The sequence below is a fragment of the Chiloscyllium plagiosum genome, unplaced genomic scaffold, assembly GCF_037043375.1.
Source record: "Chiloscyllium plagiosum isolate Xiang-an unplaced genomic scaffold, Cpla_swu_hap1 HiC_scaffold_14, whole genome shotgun sequence".
Lineage (NCBI taxonomy): Eukaryota > Metazoa > Chordata > Chondrichthyes > Orectolobiformes > Hemiscylliidae > Chiloscyllium > Chiloscyllium plagiosum.
In genome coordinates, this window is record NW_028270152.1 from 113,735,004 (window position 1) to 113,754,437 (window position 19,434).

Here is a 19,434-nt window from a genome sequence, read left to right on the forward strand (position 1 = left end):
GTTCGGGCTGTACAAGCTGATACCAGGATCCAGTCTGAGCCTCCAGCAGGAAACCAACATGCGGAAGCTGTCAGCCTGCCCCTTCCGATGGCCGTATAAATCCTGGGCACTGGACCGTAATTCAACACTCCTGGGTCGGATCTGTTTAGAAAGATCTTAGCAGAACCGCTTCCCACAAGTTATCAGAATGATTGTGTCGACACTTTTTCTCAGTTTGTTACTGACTTTCTTATTATGTGAGTGTTTTTTGTTCAAGTCTCTCTTTGTGACTGTCTCAATGTTAGTCTACCGCAGGAATATAAAAGACTCAGCCATCATTTCATCAGCATTAATGCTAATGGTTTATTTGTTTTCTTTTTTAAAGGTGTCCAGTCGGAGGTTGTTTTGACCCAGCCAGAGGCAGAGACTGGGCGTTCCTCAGGCAGCCTGAAACTGACCTGTAAAACCAGCGGGTTCAATCTTGGCAGCTACGGCATGAACTGGGTCCGACAGGTTCCCGGACAGGGTCTGGAGTGGCTGCTGTACTACTATAGTTCATCCAGCAGTAACTATGCACCAGCGATTAAGGGTCGATTTACTGCGTCCAAAGACACTTCAAACAACATTTTCGCGTTGGACATGGGGAACCTGAAGATCGAAGACACCGCCATCTATTACTGTGCAAGAGACCACAGCGAGAGGAACCAGGGCTGGACCCGTTCAAAAACAGCTCGAGGGAACATTTTGTCAATTCCATCATAAACTGACGGTCAGTACGAGTTTTAAATGCAATTCTACCAACTGCAATCTGAAGCAGACCTCAGGCTGCCTCTTACAAAACTATCAAAGAGGAAATGTACAATTTAAACTAGCAAACTGGTGACACAATGGGACAATGTTTTGGGCATGTCATATGTACGCTAACACTTCCATCAATTAAATGCTCGGACAAAATGTTCGTTTTAATATATCTGACAGCTCAGGAAATCACTGCTAATTGTTATGTCAACTATGGCATTCATTCTAAACATGATCAGTACTAAATGGCTCTTTCAAATGAAAATTGAGACCTCGAGTAAAGAACAGAGAACGAGTGTACTGGTCTACATCATTGTGATACTACAGTGGGTCACAGTGTTGTGCACAGCGACATCCTCATACAAAAACCACTGACAAGTGTTTATCTCAAATTGGTGATTTCTACCATGGCAGGAGCGAGAAATAATGTGAGATGCAATTTAAACGCAATCCAGTAGTGCTAGTTTGTACAAATGTATAATTTTTTCTACCTTCTTCGTGTTGATTGTCAAGTTAAATGCAGACCAAACCTGGAAAAGTATTCCAAGCTTTCAAAATACAATGGATAGTAAAAGCTGGAATAATGCACCAAATCATTTTTAGAGGGGTCTGAATCAATGCTTTCTTGGAAGTGAAGAAATTCTCTGCATTTTACAGTTTACAGTCTGTCATAGTATTTGACACAACGTGTCTCACAGTGATATAACTGGGGTGACACTGCAATTATGATCAATACAAAAACCTATTCAGCCTCCATTGTTTGAAACTAGTCAGTGATTACTTCTACAAACCGTCTTAACTTGCAGTGCAGTATTAGTTCTGTGCGGTTTAATGCCAGTATCACTATTTAATTTGTAAAAGTGTTGGGTAATTATTGATACACCAGTTGGGGATTTTGAGAATCAGCTCATGTGTTACTCTGTGAAGTATAAAACAGTATTAAAATTTATCAAGAATGATCAGAATTCACTAGCGCAATTATGTGATGAAGATTTATCGTGACTTTATTTTGTCTGTGGTTCTGAAAATTTAAAATGATGGCAGATTTTTGATTTGTTTTATACAGAGCTAGTTATTGTGTGACCCAGTCCAGATAATGTAACACTGTGACTATCTTGATTACTGGGGCCAAGGGACCATGGTGACAGTGACTTCAGGTAAGACCCTTGAACTTTCTTCGTGACTTTTTAAAAACTTTCTATTCATGTGACTAATTTCTGAATTAAATGAAACTCAGATTCTGTGCTGAGTTTGGTTTGGTTCGGATTGATTTTTGTTCAGACTGATTACAGACTTCAGTTAAGGCTCAGCAAATAGTTACAGTGGGGATGATGGAGTCAGTTACTCGGTGTGTCTCTTTTTTTGATCAGATGGGCATTCTGTGTGGCTGGGTTACTTGAAACACCTAATGTCTCTTAATCAGTCAGCTATAAATAATGTTTAATGTCAGTGACACCCTGACTGTGAGTTTTATTATCAACAACAAACGCTAAGAAATCAAAAATGTTCGAGGCATTACTAAACATGATTAAAATATGCTAAAATGTCATTATTAATTTCTTGAATATATGTTCTTACCCTGATTATATTTTCTCATTTATTTTGTTAATTAGTTGATGACAAGCAGGTTAGAAACTGTCATAAAATTTTCTTGCGGTGCTATATTGCATTCTGTTGATTAGATTCTGAGTTTGTTTTACTTGATTCTGTTGAATTGAGTTGATTGGATTTTGGCTTTGTTTTAGTTGATTCGGTTTGAACTGTGTTGATTGGATTCTGACTTTGTTTTTACTTGGTTTTGTTGAATTGTGTTGATTGGCTTTTGAAATTGTTTTATTTGATTCTGTTGAATTGAATTGTTTGGATTCTGATTATGTTTCATTCAAATCTGTTGTTTTGAGTTGATTGGATTCTGATTTTATTTTCCTTGATTCTGTTGAATTGAGTTGATTGGATCTTATTCAGTTTGTGAAATTGATCAGCGTTTTTATGCTTTCTGTAATTGGTGTTTTCTTGTTGGTGAGGAGATTGACTCTCTGGATTACTTTTCATTACCAATATTTGTGAAGTTCTTTGGCTTTTCATGAATCATTTCTGCATTTGTTAAACTTATATGACACATTTTTCTCTGCTTGATTGAAAACATTGCATCCATTTGTAACGGTCTGAAAAACAACTTAAGGCAGAAACCCGGAAGTGTGAGAAATGAAAAAAAACGAGTTTTTAATGCATTGACTTTTTAAAAAAAACTCAGTTCTAATTGTAAACTAACTGAATTTTGTTTTGAGTAGCCTCATTCAAAATAAAATTTGGGACTAAAATCTGAAACTGCAGAATTGGTCAGATTATGTAATTGAAACTAACTTAAATTTATAATGTGGTAATATTTGTCCATTCAGTAATTTTGTTTTGACCATGAAGTGATTAATCAATATATGCCTTCAACCGCTCTACTGTGCGCTGCACAAGATTGTCATGATCAGGAAGGGTGTACAGGTTGGAAATAAATTGAACTGTTGCCAGAAACATTACAGCTTTAAGTCCCCTCACAAACAAGGCTGCTGTTATGACTTGTTATTTCTATTCAATTTAATCAGTAGTTCGCTGGATTCTAAGCAGGTTTGTTAGACTTCAATTTGTTTTTTTTTGTGAGGTTACATCATGTTCTTGGTTCTGTTGAAAATGTTTGCAGAGCTAGTTCCGCTGCAAACACACCGTGTTGTGATCTGGTGATCATTGATCTGTTGAGGAGGGACTGTGCTTGGGTAACATTAAATGTGTTATATTTGGGAAACTGTTTTTGCTTTCTACATTGTTTTGCAATGTTAACACGGTTGGTGACAGTGAACCGCTCCAGGTTCCTCATTCAATGCGATCAGCATGCGAGGTGAAATTTCATAAAGCCTATTATTAAGTGAAAGACAAATCGCAAAGGTTTTAGAAATGAAGGGAAAACAGATACCTTTGGGCGCCATTTTTACTTAAAAGTAATAATTAAGGATTAATCTAATCCATGCTTTACAATCCAAATTCAGAACCCCACTATCTAGTTTAATCACAAGGTCTGTCTTTAAACAGTTTACAAGTCATAGAGAAATATAAATAGAATTCCAAAAGTCTAATGTTCTAATAGTTCTTGCTCTTGAGCAAAAATGCATGACTGTGTTATAATTGATCAAGAAACATCTTTCAGTTCGGCTGTACACTACATACATATTTTTCTGGCTGGAAAAGATCATTGGCAAAGACCATTTGGAAATTCTGCTCAATTCTATGAAGAACAGGTCAGTTTCACTGCTTTGATCAGTTTCACACGGAACTTGAGTTAATTAATTGTTATGTCCCTGATTAAACTGGATTTACAGGATTAAAATAAAACATTAACTGAATTATTTAATCTGCACAGTGCTTTAGGTGTTCCCAATCTGTGCATTTTAAATAAATAGTTACATTTTCCAACAAAATATCAACTGAGGAGTCATTCTTTCGAAACAACTGCTATAGTGAATTATGTGACCAAGGCCAAATTTCGAATGAATTAAAATAATCCACTCATGACCTCGCAGGGCAGCATGGTGGCTCAGTGCCAGGGTCCCAAATTCGATTCCACCCTCGGGTGACTGCCTGTGTGTAGTTTGCACATTCTCCCTGTGTCTGCGTGGGTTTCCTTCGGGCTCTCTGGTTTCCTCCCACAGTCCAAAAGATGTGCAGGTCAGGTGATTGGCTGTGCTAAACTGCACACAGTGTTCAGGGATGTGTAGGTTAGGGTGCATTAGTCAGGGGTAAATATACATTAGGGGGAATGGGTCTGGGTGGGCTACTTACTGTCCAGAGGGTCAGTGTGGAATTGTTGGGCCAAATGGCCTGTTTCTATACTGTAGGAACCCTACTCTTAAAACCATGGGAGTGCTTGCTGCAAACGCAGAGAATTCATATTACATCGATGTGTTCAGACGGATGCAGAGTTCACAAATTTGCAGAAAACATGAACTAGAGGATAACAGAGCACATTGTTTATTCAGACACTGAAAAGAGAGTAATATTTATTTTAATTAATATACTTGACCGATTTATTGCAATGTAGCGATCGGAAGGAATCTGCTCACATTAGTTAAGTGTGACAATCATTTAGATTAGATTTCCTGCAGTATGTATCGGGCCATTTAGCCCAACAAGTCGACACCGACCCTCTGAAGAGAAACCCACCCAGACCCATTCCTCTACCCTATATTTACCCCTGACTAATGCACCTAACACAATGGACGATACAGCATGACCAGTTCACCTGACATGCACATCTTTGGATTGTGGGAGGACACCCACACAGACACAGGGGAGATTGTGTAAACTCCACATAGGCAGTCACTCGAGGCTGGAACCGAGCCTGGGTACCTGGATCTGTGAGGCAGCAGTACCCACATTTACTTAGACATCCGCTAAAGTGGGCAACTCCAGACAGAAGCATGTTTTCAATTCATACCTTTTTAAACATTTTCGTTCATTAAAAGCAGTTAAAAAGAAAATGACCTTGCCCTAATTCCTTCAACAGAAATGCTTTCCACACTGGAATGCAGTATTGACTTTATGCAGTGCATGCAAAATCTCCACAGTTCAAGGAACGTTTTAAGAATATGTAAAAATAATTTAGAGAATAATCCATTTCCTCAGGATCTGTGCTTTAATTGGCGATATTTCCCACCTCAATAATTTTGTTAAATACAATGACTTATTAAGTTTATTAACTCAGTGGTTATTTATGTTCATTGTGAACACATTCTTGTTCACATTAATCCTGTGGTTAGTTCCTCTGATGAATGTTCAATTACAGTGAATATATTTGACGTGAGGAGTTAAGCAATGTATCCTCTAGGATTAAGTCTGTTGTGCAGTTTGTTTCAGTGCTATGTCTGACTAACTTGTCAATGGCCCTGACCATTTGTAAATTGTCCAGTTCGGATACCTGAATCTCAGACAGTTCAATTTCATCTCGCGCTTCAAAACCACTTTTATCTGCCAGAAATACAATATTCGATTAGGTGCCCCAGAATTGAGACCCCTGACTAAGTTGTTCCAATCAGAACGAACGTTTCAGGAACAAAAGGCAGATAGCAAGAGTTTTGAAATTGGTTATTGGCAACAAGTGATATTTGATTGAGCGAGGCAGAGGGAACTATGCTGTATATTTTCTTTGAGCCTCAGTTCTGCAGGACATATTCCGTGGCACAATGTAAAATCAGAATTTTTTGCATCTTATCATTTGAAAACCTATTATCAGCTTTTAATGTCACTGGCAACGGTCATATTACACTTCAAAACATTTTAATCTTTTCCAAACTAAGTCGACCGTCTGGTGCAGCAACATTCACAGGGGAAAGAGGAAGGGAGTTCTAGGTTGGAATCCAGTGACAGTGAATTGATGGCAATGCAATTCCTAGATTTATTCCTCTGTAGTTCCCATAGAGTTTGAACAATTTGGAGCTGCTGTCAAAGCATTCTTGGATAAATGTTGAAATGTTACTTTCATTGTACAAAAATTCGGGAACAATCCCTGGTTGTTGGAAGGTGATAATAACTAACATGGTTTATGTATTGTCAAAACAGGTGGGCTGTGTTCTCCGTGATAGTGTCAAGCTCATTGTATTCAGGTCTGTTGTGATGTTGTATTAGAGTCCCTGATTCTGTGCCAGGTGGCCTGTGTTCACTTACAACCTGTTAGAGAGGTATGTAACACAATCTCTTATCAGGTTACTTCAGTGCAAGAAAGCAGGTTGACATGCCTGGGTGTTTGTTGGAATTCCACTCACAGAGGCCAATGAAATCTATTCAATCGTAGTCCTGACTTGTGTCTCTTAGATATTAAACAGAAATTTGGTGGTTAGCAGCTTTTTCCAGATCGATATTTGTTCACAACCTTTTGGGCATCGCTAGATGGGGTTAATGGAGTAAGTGCTCAAAGAAATCCCAGCTTTTGATTTGCTGTTCTAACAATATCATTTATAACTAATCCAGAATGAATCATTTTCGAATCATATTTGTTGAGATTAGGCTTAGGCTGGTTTACTTTATATTAAACCAGTGCTGTAGCTGAATTTGATTGTTCAGTACGCTGGGAGTTCCGCTAAATCCAACACTTGCTGCAGATGGTGATAGCTTTTCAGTTGGTCTTCAATTGCTATCTCAGACGATCCAGTACCTCTGCTAAGAATTCTTTTTCCAACAGGAGTCAAGCCAACGTAATCACTGTTTATCTCAACAGGTGTGAAGTCTTGTGCCAAAAACATGACAACAATTTGGTGAAGAGGGGGGGCGGGGGTCTCTGGATGCGAAAGGTTAACCTTGCCTTCTCTCCCCAGGAGCTGCTAGACCTGCTGAGTTTTTTCAGAAATTTCTGTCTTTATTTTGGTTTTCTAGCATTTAAAGTTTGTTGTTTCATTGAAAAACGTTCTGTTCGATGAAACACGTTCTTCAGAGAAAAGATGCATTTGAACAAATTGTGAATGTTCAGAGATATTAAATATCAGAGAATCATTGAATTGGAGCGCCCTGATCTCGAGCTGTAGTTTCACAAGAAACTATAATAAAGTAACAACACACTCCAGAGTGCAGTGGCTGCTGTAATTGGGTGGAAGTTATTTTGATCACTCAAATAGAGAATGTCAATGATCCCGTTCCAAATAATCAACAGAAGGTTTTTTTACAGCATGTGTGAAACAATTAATTTGTTGAAATATTTTAATAAAAAGTGTTCACCACCAGTGCTAGCTTAATGAATGACACAATGATAGGAAGGTAGGAGCAAGAGGAGGGCACTCAGCCCCTCGAGCTGTTCCACCACTTACTTAGATCATGGAGCATCTGTGAGCTAAATCCACAGATCTACCTTTGGCTAAAACTCTTTAACACCTTTGATTAACAAGCAAAAACTATCCCAGATTTACTGATTCGACTGCCCGAAACAAAGGGAGACACCATTTCTGAAAGACATTCCTGTGAGTACTGTGACACAATGAGGCTGGAATTAATTGCTCATGAAAGTAAACTTTCAATCTCTGACAATTTCCAATTGAAACATCCCAATCATCATATTTCTTTAATTTAACACTATACTTCCCTGGAATAAAGAAATATAATGTGTGATTGCCTTGCTAAAATGAGGGAAGCTTCATTCCTATTACATGATTAAGAAATAGCTCTGTTCATTGAGTGAAAACGCAGTCAAATCACACAAAAGGAAACCACGTCATCTTGTGTAGACACACAAGTGCCTCAAATAATTTTCAATTCTTCCAGTGGTTGTTTGAATCTCTAGACAGGTGTGGAAGTGTCAGACTTTTTATATCGCCTTGAGAAACCAGTTATCATCAGCCTATTTGAATTGCTGAAGTTTGTGTGGTATTAGCACATTCACAGCGCTGTTAGGAAGTGAGTCCCATGGCTGTGATTGAGGAAGAGGAAACGGCAGAGAAATAGTTGAGAGTCAAGTTGAAGTCTAATTTGGAGGAGAGCTTTCAGGTGAAGCATTTACACGCATGTGCGCCCTTATCCTCAAGGATCACAGTTTTGGAACATGCTGCTGAAGGGACATGTCAGCATGCAAACTGGAAGCTGAAGAAGGCCCCGCGGCCCCTCTAGAATGCTATTCCATTCATGGGATCATCATTAATCTTGCTGCTCACCAGTCTTCCCAACACACCGATAACATTGAACCTGATTGTTTACTGTTCAGCAAAAGAATGGTGAACCTTTGGAATTCTCCACCACAGAAATTGATTCAGGACAAAACATTAAATGATTTCAATAACGAGATAGATTCCTTCAATCCTTAAAAAATGCTCTGGATATGTGGGAGAAAGGCAAACAGGGTACAATATTGGTTGAAAGCCATGAAAACATTGAATGGGGCATGGTTTGTAAGTTTGCACGTAACACCAACATTGGTGGTATAATTGGCAGTGAAACTTATCCAAACGTACAATGAGATCTTGATTAGCTGGACCAATGGGCTGAGGAGTGGCAGATGGAGTGTAATTTAAATAAATACGACGTGTTGCTTTTTGAGAAGACAAATCAGGTCACAACTTACAGAGTTCATGGTAAGGCACTGGGTAGTGATATTGAACACTGAGGACCCTGAGGGTTCAGACTCAGATTCTTGAAAGCGTTGTCTCAAATAGCTAGTGTGTTGAAGGCATTTGGCAAATGTACCTTCATTGGTCAGAGCACTGAGTGCAGGAGTTGGAGCTTCATGTTGTACTTGTCCAAAACATTGAAATGAACTGCCAGAGGAAGTGGTAAATGCAGACATAGGTCCAACATTTAGAAGACATTGAACAGCTCCAGGAACTGGATAGGTCTCGATGGATATGGGCCAAAGGCAGGCAAGTGGAATTAGTTTAATTTGGGAACTCTGGTCAGCATGGATGAGCTGGACCAAAGGAACTGTTTCTGTGCTGTATGACTTTATGACTCACTGACTTTATGGTGGAGTGGGCTCAAAGTTGGAAGGTGGTGAGCAAGTGTGGGGCAAGATTGGGCATGTGGGAGAGTTTGGGCTGGGAGGCTGTGAGGTGTTGGCTGGCTGCTGGGTAAGCTTGCATGCACTCTGTCTGGCAAGGTGGCATCAAGGTAAATGGTAATGGTCACAGGATAATTTGGTCGAATTGTGCTTGGTAGGTGAGGGGTAGTTTGAGCTGAAATGCAGGAGGTCTGTCTTTGCCAGGCTGGTTTATGGAGAGGTGAGCAGCATGCCGGGCTGGTTAGTGTAGAGGTGGGCAGGATGCCCGGCTGGTTAGTGCAGAGGGGGGCAGTGTGCCGGGCTGGTTAGTGTAGAGTTGGGCAGTGTGCCAGGCTGGTTAGTGTAGAGGTGGGCAGTGTGCCGGGCTGGTTAGTGTCGAGGTGGGCAGTGTGCCAGGCTGGTTAGTGTAGAGGTGGGCAGAGTGCCAGGCTGGTTAGTGCAGAGGTGGGCAAGATACCAGGCTGGTTAGTGTAGAGGTGGGCAGTGTGCCAGGCTGGTTAGTGTAGAGGTGGGCAGAGTGCCAGGCTGGTTAGTGCAGAGGTGGGCAGGATGCCAGGCTGGTTAGTGTAGAGGTGGGCAGTGTGCCAGGCTGGTTAGTGTAGAGTGGGCAGAGTGCCAGGATGTTTCGGGGGTGGAAGGTCACTGTAATGAAGTGACAGGGGGACGTGTTGTCAAAATGCAAACCTCGGAGTCTGGCAAAATGGTGGGTGGTAAAGGACAGATGTGAAAGGAGCTGGGATGCAATGTGCACAGGTTGACTTGGGTAAGGTGAGAGGTCAGTGATCAAGGGCTGAGGTCATGTCTTGGGTAGTGGGCTTTTGTCAGAGGTTGTGAAAAAGATGGTGCTAGGTCCAGTCAGGGCCAGATTCACCATGGGCCAGGTGCAGGGCGGCAGGAGTGTAAAGGAGTGAAAGGAATTGAGATCATATGTCCATCTGGAATATAGAACATTACAGTGCAGTACAGGCCCTTCAGCCCTCGATGTTGCGCTGGCCTGTGGAACCAATCTGAAGCCTATCTATCCTACACGATTCCATTTTCATGCATATGTTTATCCAATGACCTTTTAAATGCCCTTAAAGTTGGCGAGTGTACTATTGTTGCAGGCAGTGCGTTCCATGGCCCTACTACTCTCTGAGTAAAGAAACAACCTCTGACATCTGTCATCTATGTCCTCTCCTGCTAGCCATCACTATTCAAGGAAAAAGACTTTCACTGCCCACCCTCTGTTTATCTTTTATGTCTCAATTACGTCACCTCTCAACCTTCTTCTCTCAAATAAAAACAGCCTCAAGACCCTCATCCTTTCCTCATTAAACCTTCCCACCATACCAAGCAACATCCTGGTAAACCTCCTCTGAACTCTTCCAAAGCTTCCACATTCTTTCTATAATGTGGTGACCAGAACAGTACACAATACTCCCAAGTGCAGCCACACCAGAGTTTTGTACAGCCGCAGCCTAACCTCGTGGTTCTGAAACTCATTCCCTCTATCGATGAAAGCCAACACAAAGTATGCCTTCTTAACAACTCTATCAAACTGGCTGGCAACTTTTAGGGATCTATGTACATGGACACCGAGATCTCTCTGCTCAGCTACACTACCAATATGGATTGCCTTGGATGTGTTTCGTGTGATAGGGGTTGTGTGTTCCGGGCATGAATGGGTGTATAGCAGGATAGGGTTTGTCAATGTGAGTGGGAATTTAGGTCTAGACAGAGTAAGTGCAGTGGTTAGTCTGAGACATGAGGTCTGGTGGTGAACTGTGTGTCAGTTTGATAGTTATTAAAGTTAAAGATTACTTGTTCATTTCTCAAATCATATTTACGTAAATACTCAGCTGTAACACTCCAAAGTCTCTGAACCTTAATAGTCCTCCATTTTTCAGATGCCTCCAGAATTCAGATAATTGTAAATGAGATGTTTCAACTTCCAGCCAATTGGCATGAGTTCAGCCGTGACAGCCATCTTCCCCGTCCCAGTGCTCAGCTCCTGCCTGTGCTGCTGCTGCAGTGACCTCCCTCCCAGAGAGAACATTCTACCTTGCATTGATAAGTGAGGAAGGCTCACTGGACCTGATTTCCAAGTATGGAGATGGCAAACACGGGGGGACACAACTTTAAAGTGAGGGGAGATAGGTATAAGACAGATGTCAGAGGTAGTTTCTTTACTCATTGCGGAATAAGGGTATGGAATGCTTTGCCTGCAACAGTAGTAGATTCGCCAAGTTTAAGTACATTTAAGTCGTCATTGGGCTAACATATGGACGTACATGGGATAGTGTAGGTGGGATGGGCTTCAGATTAATATGACAGGGCAGCGCAACATCGAGGGTCGAAGAGCCTGTACTGCGCTGTAATGTTCTATGTTCTATGATTCTGACTTCTCTCCGGGGGTACTGCCAGCTGTTGGGTATTTCCAGCAGCACGGCACCTCGTGGGGCAGCACGCTGGTTCCGTGGTTAGTGCTGCTGCCTCACAGTGCTAGGGACTCGGGTTCCATTCCAGCCTCGGGTGACTGTCTGTGTGGAGTTGGCACTTTCTCCCCATGTCTGTGTGCGTTTCCTCCCACACTCCAAAGATGTGCAAGCTGGGGGAATTGCAAATGTTGTATTCAGTGATTGGGAGTTTAGGTGCATTAGTCAGGGTTAACTGTAGCATAATAGGGTAGGGGAATGGGTCTGGATGCGTTACTTTTCAGAGGGTGGGTGTGGAGTTGTTGGGTCAAATGGTCTGCACACACTGTAGAATTTCGATGAATCTGCATTTCCTTGGTTTGCATTTTGTAAAACGTCTCTGCTCTTCACAGCAATCCAGTGAATGTGTCAGTTGGTGAGATCTTCAAACAGTTACTGGGGTGGGATCAGGATGTTCTTCTTCCTAAATTATATGGTAATGGTCAAGGTCGAAGGCATGTTTCTAAAGAGGGAACCAATGATCATGATCAGCAACTGGTAGGAAACAAAAATAAACCCCAGTTATGCTGTAGACTTCAGCGGGAGCATACTGGCAAACGTTTACAGCTGAGGATACATTTGAGTAACTGATAAGGTCAAATTAGCAGAAACTAACATGCTCAATTGGTCATTCTATTGTAGAGACACCATCTCCCCCCACGCTTTATGGCCTGGTCTCCTCCTGTCAGGAGCACAGCACCGGTTCTGTGATCTTTGGTTGTTTGGCGATGGACTATTCCCCTGACGTCACCAAGGTAACCTGGAAGAAAGGTGGGGAGCTAATCACGACTGGATTGAAGACTTACTCATCAGTGAGAAACAAGAAGGGAACCTATACCCTGAGCAGCCAGTTAACCCTGCCCGGGTCAGTGGTAGATTGCCCCAGCAAAATCTACTGTGAGGTTCAACACAGCGGGACATACAAGAGCAAAGTAATGCCATGTCCAGGTAAGTGTTGTGGGAACTGAGATAAACAGATCATCTGTGATTAACATGAAGAAGGCATTATTTATAACTGTTTTCACAGAATCACCTTATAGAGCACAGGAAAAAGGCCCTTTGATCCATCCAATTCACGCCTATCAATAACAGCCACCTAACTATTCCAGTCTCATGTGCCAGCACACGATCCATTGCCTTGTGTGACTTGCCCTTGCAAGGATACTTCATACTTATAATGAGGGGCTCAGTCTCGACATGACTTATCGGTGCTGAGCTCCAGGCTAACACCACCCTCTGTTTGATTTTGTTTTCCCCTGAGATCCACTTAGAACCTCCTGGCCTTACCTTCACCCTGTGCCCCTGAGGCACTGATTTCTCCATCAAGGGGAAATGTTTCATCCAGTTTACCCTGTCTATGCCTAAAATAATTCTAGATATCATGATAATCCTCTCCCTAATTCTCCTCTGCTCCAAGGAAAACCCCTGTCTATCTAAACTAGCTTCATAACTAAAACACTCCAACCCAGGCAAGACCCTGGGAAATCTCATCAATACTGCCTTCAGTGCAATCACATTCCTTCGATAACATGCACACAACGCTTCAGTATGGCCTAACCAGTGTTTTATTAAGTTCCAGTATCATCTCACTACTCTTCATTGTCAATGTCTAGGCTAATAAAAGCAAATATCCTCCCACTTTCTTAGCCCCTTTATCCAGACGACACAGTACTATAAGGGATCGGTGGGTACATGCACCAAAGATCCTCAGGCCTTTCCAGGGTTCCACCATTTAAAACGTCATACCTCACAAATTCTTCTGCCGAATTGCATCACCTTACATTTATTCAGATTAATTTCCATTTGCAACTTTTCTCTTCACATACAACCAACCCTTTTATATCCTCCTGCAATCTAAAGCCATTTAGCTCATGACTTACCAACATGACAGTTTTCATTTAATCTGTGAATTCACTGGTTAATCCTCCTAAATTTGAGTCTCAATCATTGGTATGTAAGAGAAATAGCACGGAAATCAACACCAATCCCTACAGAACACCAGGAGACATAGATTTCCAGTTACGCAGACACCCGATGACTATTAACCCCTGCTCCCATCACTCAGCCAGTTCTAGATCCAATCTGTCAAATTAACTCGGATCCCATTGGCTCTGATTATTGCTATCATCTGGACATCGAGTTATCTCTATGAAAACTAAGATCAAGTTGTTACACATGACTTCCTCTCAATAAAACCGTGCTGACAATTGTTGATTTATCTTCCAAATGAAAACTAATTTCACTTCTCAATAGTTTCCTTACCACTGAGACTAGCTTGACAGATCTGTGTTTTCATTATTTATCCCTTCCTTCGTCCTGCATAACAGTGCAACGTTGGCTGATCTACACTCACTTGGCACAACTGCTGTGGCCAGACAGGAATTCTCAATTATTGTCAGCAACCCAACTATTTCATCCTTTGCATCGCTCAACCGCTTTGCATCGCTCAACCGCTCATCTGCCCTGGAAATATAACCACTTTTCATTCAGCAAGACAACACAGAACATCACGTCATGTGTCCTAATTTCTGAAAGTACATCACAACACCCCTCCATGATTTCTGTCCCCACATTGTCACTCTTACTAGTGAACACTGACACAACACATTCGTTTTGACCACAAACTAATCCTCCGGCTCTACTCCAATAATAACACTTAATGGGCATTATAGTTTCCCGAATAATTCTTTTATTATGAATGAGTCTGTAACTTTTAAAAATATTTTCCTTTATGTTGACTGCTATTATTTTCTCATGGTCCCTTTTGCTCTTCTAATTCCTTTGTCTTTCAAACTCCCCCTTGCACGTTCTGTACTCCATATTAGTTTCTATTGTTTTGAGATTTCAGTATAGACCGGAAGCCTCCCTTGTTTCTCTTTATCTCCCCCTCCATGCCCTTTGGTGTCCAGAGCCCACTGCATTCTTGGTCCCACGCAGTGGCTTCCTGGGAAATGCCCTCCCTGTGATTTTCCTATCTCTTTCTTAAATGTGTCACACTGCTCTAACTCAGATTTACCAATAAGTGTCAGCTTCCAGTCCACTCTGGTCAAGTCATTACCTGATCTTACTAAAATTGTCCTTCCCCTTTTCAGAACTCTGGGCCAATTTCTATTCCTTTGCAGTACAATCTGAAATCCAACTGATTTAAGATCACTGTCTGCAAAGTGCTCCACCATTGGTGTTTTACCCACTGGGTCGACTTCACTTCCTAAAGTTAAGTTCCGGTTCACCCCTCTCTTGCAAGGTCTGGATTAAAATTCTCTGTATTAAACACATACTTTGTTCAAATATTCTCCTGGAGGCATTTTCAGAATTGTGCTCCCTCTAAATTTTTGACAAAATGAATATCCAAGCCTATGCTGAGGAAGTGAAAAACCTCGTTTCTCATTCCCCTATTTAATTTACATGTCTCTGAAATTTGCCCATGTATTTGCACTTGGTATTTTGGACCAATAGTAAGGTCTATCGTGCTCTCCCAATAGTTATGTTTGCTGTGTTTTGGTTTTGAAGTACTGTCCATTTGCCTTTGTTCAAGGAGGTATCCATGATTTCATTTCTCTTTACAGCCTAAAATACTCTTGTCAGAATTGCAACAGAAACAACATCCTGTACCGCACACCCCCGCCCCCATCATTTTCTATCTTTCCCTGTCTTGCCTGAAGGCACTAAATCCTGGAATATTGAATAGCCACTCCTGCCCGGCTCTCAATATGTTTCCGTGATAGCAACGACATCATTTCTTAATTTATGCCAGTAATTCGTCTGCCTTGTTCATCAGACTCTGTCATTAAAACGAATACCATCCAACGTTGCTATCTCCCTTCTGATGTTACCGGCCTATAGTTTCTGTGCCTCCTTGACTCCCTTGCTGTGTCCTCTAAGTTTAGCCTTTCACATTCTCCTGCTGATCTTTCTATGTGGATCCCAGCTTCTCCAGCACTCTGCACAATTATGATTCTTGTATACATTAACCACAAGAAACCTTGATATATGAGAACTGATTGTATTTGTTATGAAAGGTCCAGATATTCTCCAACCAACTCTTCTCCTAACTGTGAGCTCCAGTGAAGAAATCGCAAGCAGCAAGTTTGCAACCGTCGTCTGTTCAATCATCGAGTTCCGTCCGAAGTCAATCTCCGTGAGTTGGTTGAAAAATGGCCGACCCTTGGATTCTGGCTTCTTCACGTCTCCCGTGTGTGAGGCGAACGGGAACTTCTCGTTGACGAGTCGGCTGATGGTCCCTTATGGTGAATGGTACAACAGTACGGTCTATACCTGCCAGGTCACTCATGGAGAGAACACTCAAAGTAAAAACATCACCGCACTCCAGGGTAAGAGACACACACTGAGAGAGCTACAAATCACTCTGAACTCTGATGTGAATCAAACACATTAATTTATCAGGCGTAGTAAACAGCACGGTACAGCTTCTCGTTTCCCAACATGCCACGTATCTCATTTCAGTTTGAGTGTTACATTAACATTGCTCATAATTCAACCTTTAGGCAAGTCAGAAAAGCATGTTTCGTCTCTGTTGAAGATAGATATATAGACAGTGGGCTTTGTTAAATAGTTTGTTGCCTGACCATGCTGGGAGAGGCATTCAGAGTGCTGAATGCTTGCCTGGTAGCTGCTACAAGGATAACTTTGGGGTGGAGGGGGATATTGGAGAGATATCTGATTGAAACATAGAAAATACTGAGAGACTGAGGTCGAATGAATGTGGAATAGATGCTTTGACTGGTAGGCGAGACTAGGACCCAAGGGCAGTCTCAGGGTCAAAGGGGCACCGTTTAGAACTGAGATGGGGAGGGTTTCTTCAGCCAGAGGGTGATGAGTCTGTGGAACATGTTGCTGCAGAGGACTGTGGAGACCAGGCCATTGTGTGTATTCAAGCCAGAGATAGATCGGCTCTTGTTTAGTACGGGGAGAAGGCAGGAGAATGGCTTTAGCCTGAAATGTCGATTTTCCTGCTCGTCGGATGCTGCCTGACCTGCTGTGCTTTTCCAGCATCATTCTGATCTAAACTCTGGATTGGCCGAACAGCCTTATTCTGATGCTCTATCAAATTGACGTGGTTAACATATGCAGTGATCCTTACTTGAAAATAAATCAAAATGCGTTCAATGCTTCATTCCCTGCTCAGGAATGACCTGTTGGTTGGACATTGTACGACATCGATTGTTATCTGGTACTGAGCTCTTTAACTTCATTTATGGGATCAGACCACAGACCAAGTGGCTATCACATTTGATGAACTGGGATAAATGTGATCTCACTGAGCTTCTTTAAGATGCTCTCTGTAATTAGTGGATGAGGCAGGAGAATAAATTCTGGTGGGAATGCTACAATAGGGATGAATGAACTAGGAACTCGAGACAGGCTGATTTAGCCTGGTTTGGGGTGGCGATGTTTACACAGTGAGTAGTGGATGTCTATAAAATTAGTGACATTTCCATCGCGTTTGTAGATTAATTTAAGACGCTTTTGTTTGTTTTTTTTCTCTCCTGCTCTATGAAGAAATTAAAAAATGCAGCTTGGTAAATAAAGTGAAAGTACAGACCAGTTATGAACTAACTAAATGGAGGGAAAGACTTAAGGAGATGGGTGTCCTTCTCGATATCCAATGCTGTACTCAATGTCTTGTTTTCAGATCTATTCCAAACACAGCCCACGAGGAACAATGACATAAATTAGAGAATGACATCACACCAATAACGCAAAGTATTTTTAATCATGTTAAGTATAATGAACAGAATTTCCATGGCTGTTCACTGCTCCTGTAACACTTTAGAACTCTGTAAAGAGAATAATTATTATTTATTATAATCTGTCCAAAATTTGGGATGTGATTTGGCAGTCAGTGTGACCAGCAGCACTTGCACCTAAAGGTTATAAACATGGAAATGAACTCATTATATTCAGATTACTCTTGTCACAAGTATCAATGGATGGTCTTAAGTGAGAGACAAACTCCGAAAGAAAGATAATTCCATGGGTTACATGATGGTATCTTCGATGATTTTACTTTTTTCACAGGTTTCACTTGTTACAAAGCCAGTGTTCTTTCGGAATAATTACACAGGGTATGTTATAGATAATCACAAATGTTTCACTGATCAAAATACATCAACAATAGTAAGCATCGTTTCAGAATAGTTGGAGTTGCCATTTTGAAGGTGGTGTCTTCACCCTGTGAAGGAGTAATCTGAAGATTGTCTGTTTGTATCAGAAAGGGGCATTTTTCATTGACTTTGATTTTTGTTTCATAGAAGATACCGAGTGCCACCCTAACACCGTTAAAATCCTCCCACCGCCAGTAGAACAAGTCTTACTGGAGGCGACGGTGACGTTAACCTGCGTTGTGTCCAATCTTCCTTCTGGAGTCAACGTGACCTGGAAACAAGAAAAGAAGCCTCTGAAATCAGAGTTTGCTGAGCAGCCTGGACAGAATCCCGACAGCGTGATCAGCAAATTAGACATTTCTACTGAAGCCTGGATGAGTGCCGTTAATTTTGAATGTGTGGTGTACCATCAGAATCTACCGACTCCGCTGAGAGACTCCATCCACAAGGAGAAAGGTGAGCGGTGAGATGAAAGCACAAAGGATCCCATGTGTAATCCAGATCCAGTTCCATCAATGACAGGCTTTGATTGGAAATGAACCAACACCGTTAAGAGCATTAATGATGCATCTGAAGGCAGGATAGCTAAGTAGCTGATTCAGAAAAAGATGGACCAAAGGATATTGTATTCTGATTAAGTCAGATAAGGTGAGAAGAAGCCTGGGTTGTGATGTCACCATCAGCAATGACAAATGGACAGAATGTCCACGTTGTGGGCTGGAAACATGGAGACAACTTTCACATTAAACTTTCTTTTTTTTTTACTGAACAGTATGTGTACCATACTGCTCCTTTAAAAAACAAAAGTGAATAAATCCCAAATTTAAAATAGCGTATTTTAATATTTAGCGAAATTGTGATATCGGTTCAGGATTTTTTTGGTTGATTTATATTTGTCTCAAATATTCTGCAGTGATTAATCCGCTGGAGCCATCAGTGTCGGTCCTCCTGCCACCAACAGAATAAATCTCCGCTCAGAGGTTTCTCTCCCTCACCTGTTTAGTGAGAGGTTTCTCCCCCCGAGAGATCTTCGTCAAGTGGACAAACAATGACAAGCCGGTGAATCCCAGTAACTACAAGAACACCGAGGTGATGGCGGAGAGCGACAACACCTCCTTTTTCATCTACAGCCTGTTATCCATTACAGCGGAGGAATGGGCCAGCGGTGCTTCTTACTCCTGTGTGGTGGGACATGAAGCGATTCCATTGAAGATCATCAACAGAACAGTCGATAAATCCAGCGGTAAACCGAGTTTTGTAAACATTTCACTTGCACTGATGGACACTGTTAATTCATGTCAATAAAAATCTCAAAGTTGCATTTAATAATTCAACAGAAGTAATGAAGTGTTTTTTTTTCCTCCAGTTGTGAGTTAAATACTGAATTAGTTGTTTCTCACTCTGACTTACATTGCATCTGTGTAGTTAAAGTGGATTATTAACAGGTCTAGAACGAGTGTCTTGTGCAGTTCATGTTCTCTGCTCAGATACACCCTGGGTCAGAGATAGAGTAAAGATCACTCATTGCAGGATTCCGCCAAGGATGTTATCCATCCTAAAT

The 19,434-nt window shown here is 41.5% G+C and overlaps 1 pseudogene across 1 annotated transcript; it reads left to right on the top strand.

Annotated features, from left to right (window-relative positions):
• Positions 1-386: 386 nt before the first annotated feature.
• LOC122545447 (Ig heavy chain C region-like) lies at positions 387-19,212 on the top strand (annotated as a pseudogene). Its single transcript, XR_015759453.1, has 6 exons — positions 387-748; positions 1,844-1,934; positions 12,391-12,696; positions 15,768-16,079; positions 18,021-18,329; positions 18,787-19,212. The product of XR_015759453.1 is annotated as an Ig heavy chain C region-like (transcript).
• The last annotated feature ends 222 nt before the right edge of the window (positions 19,213-19,434 follow it).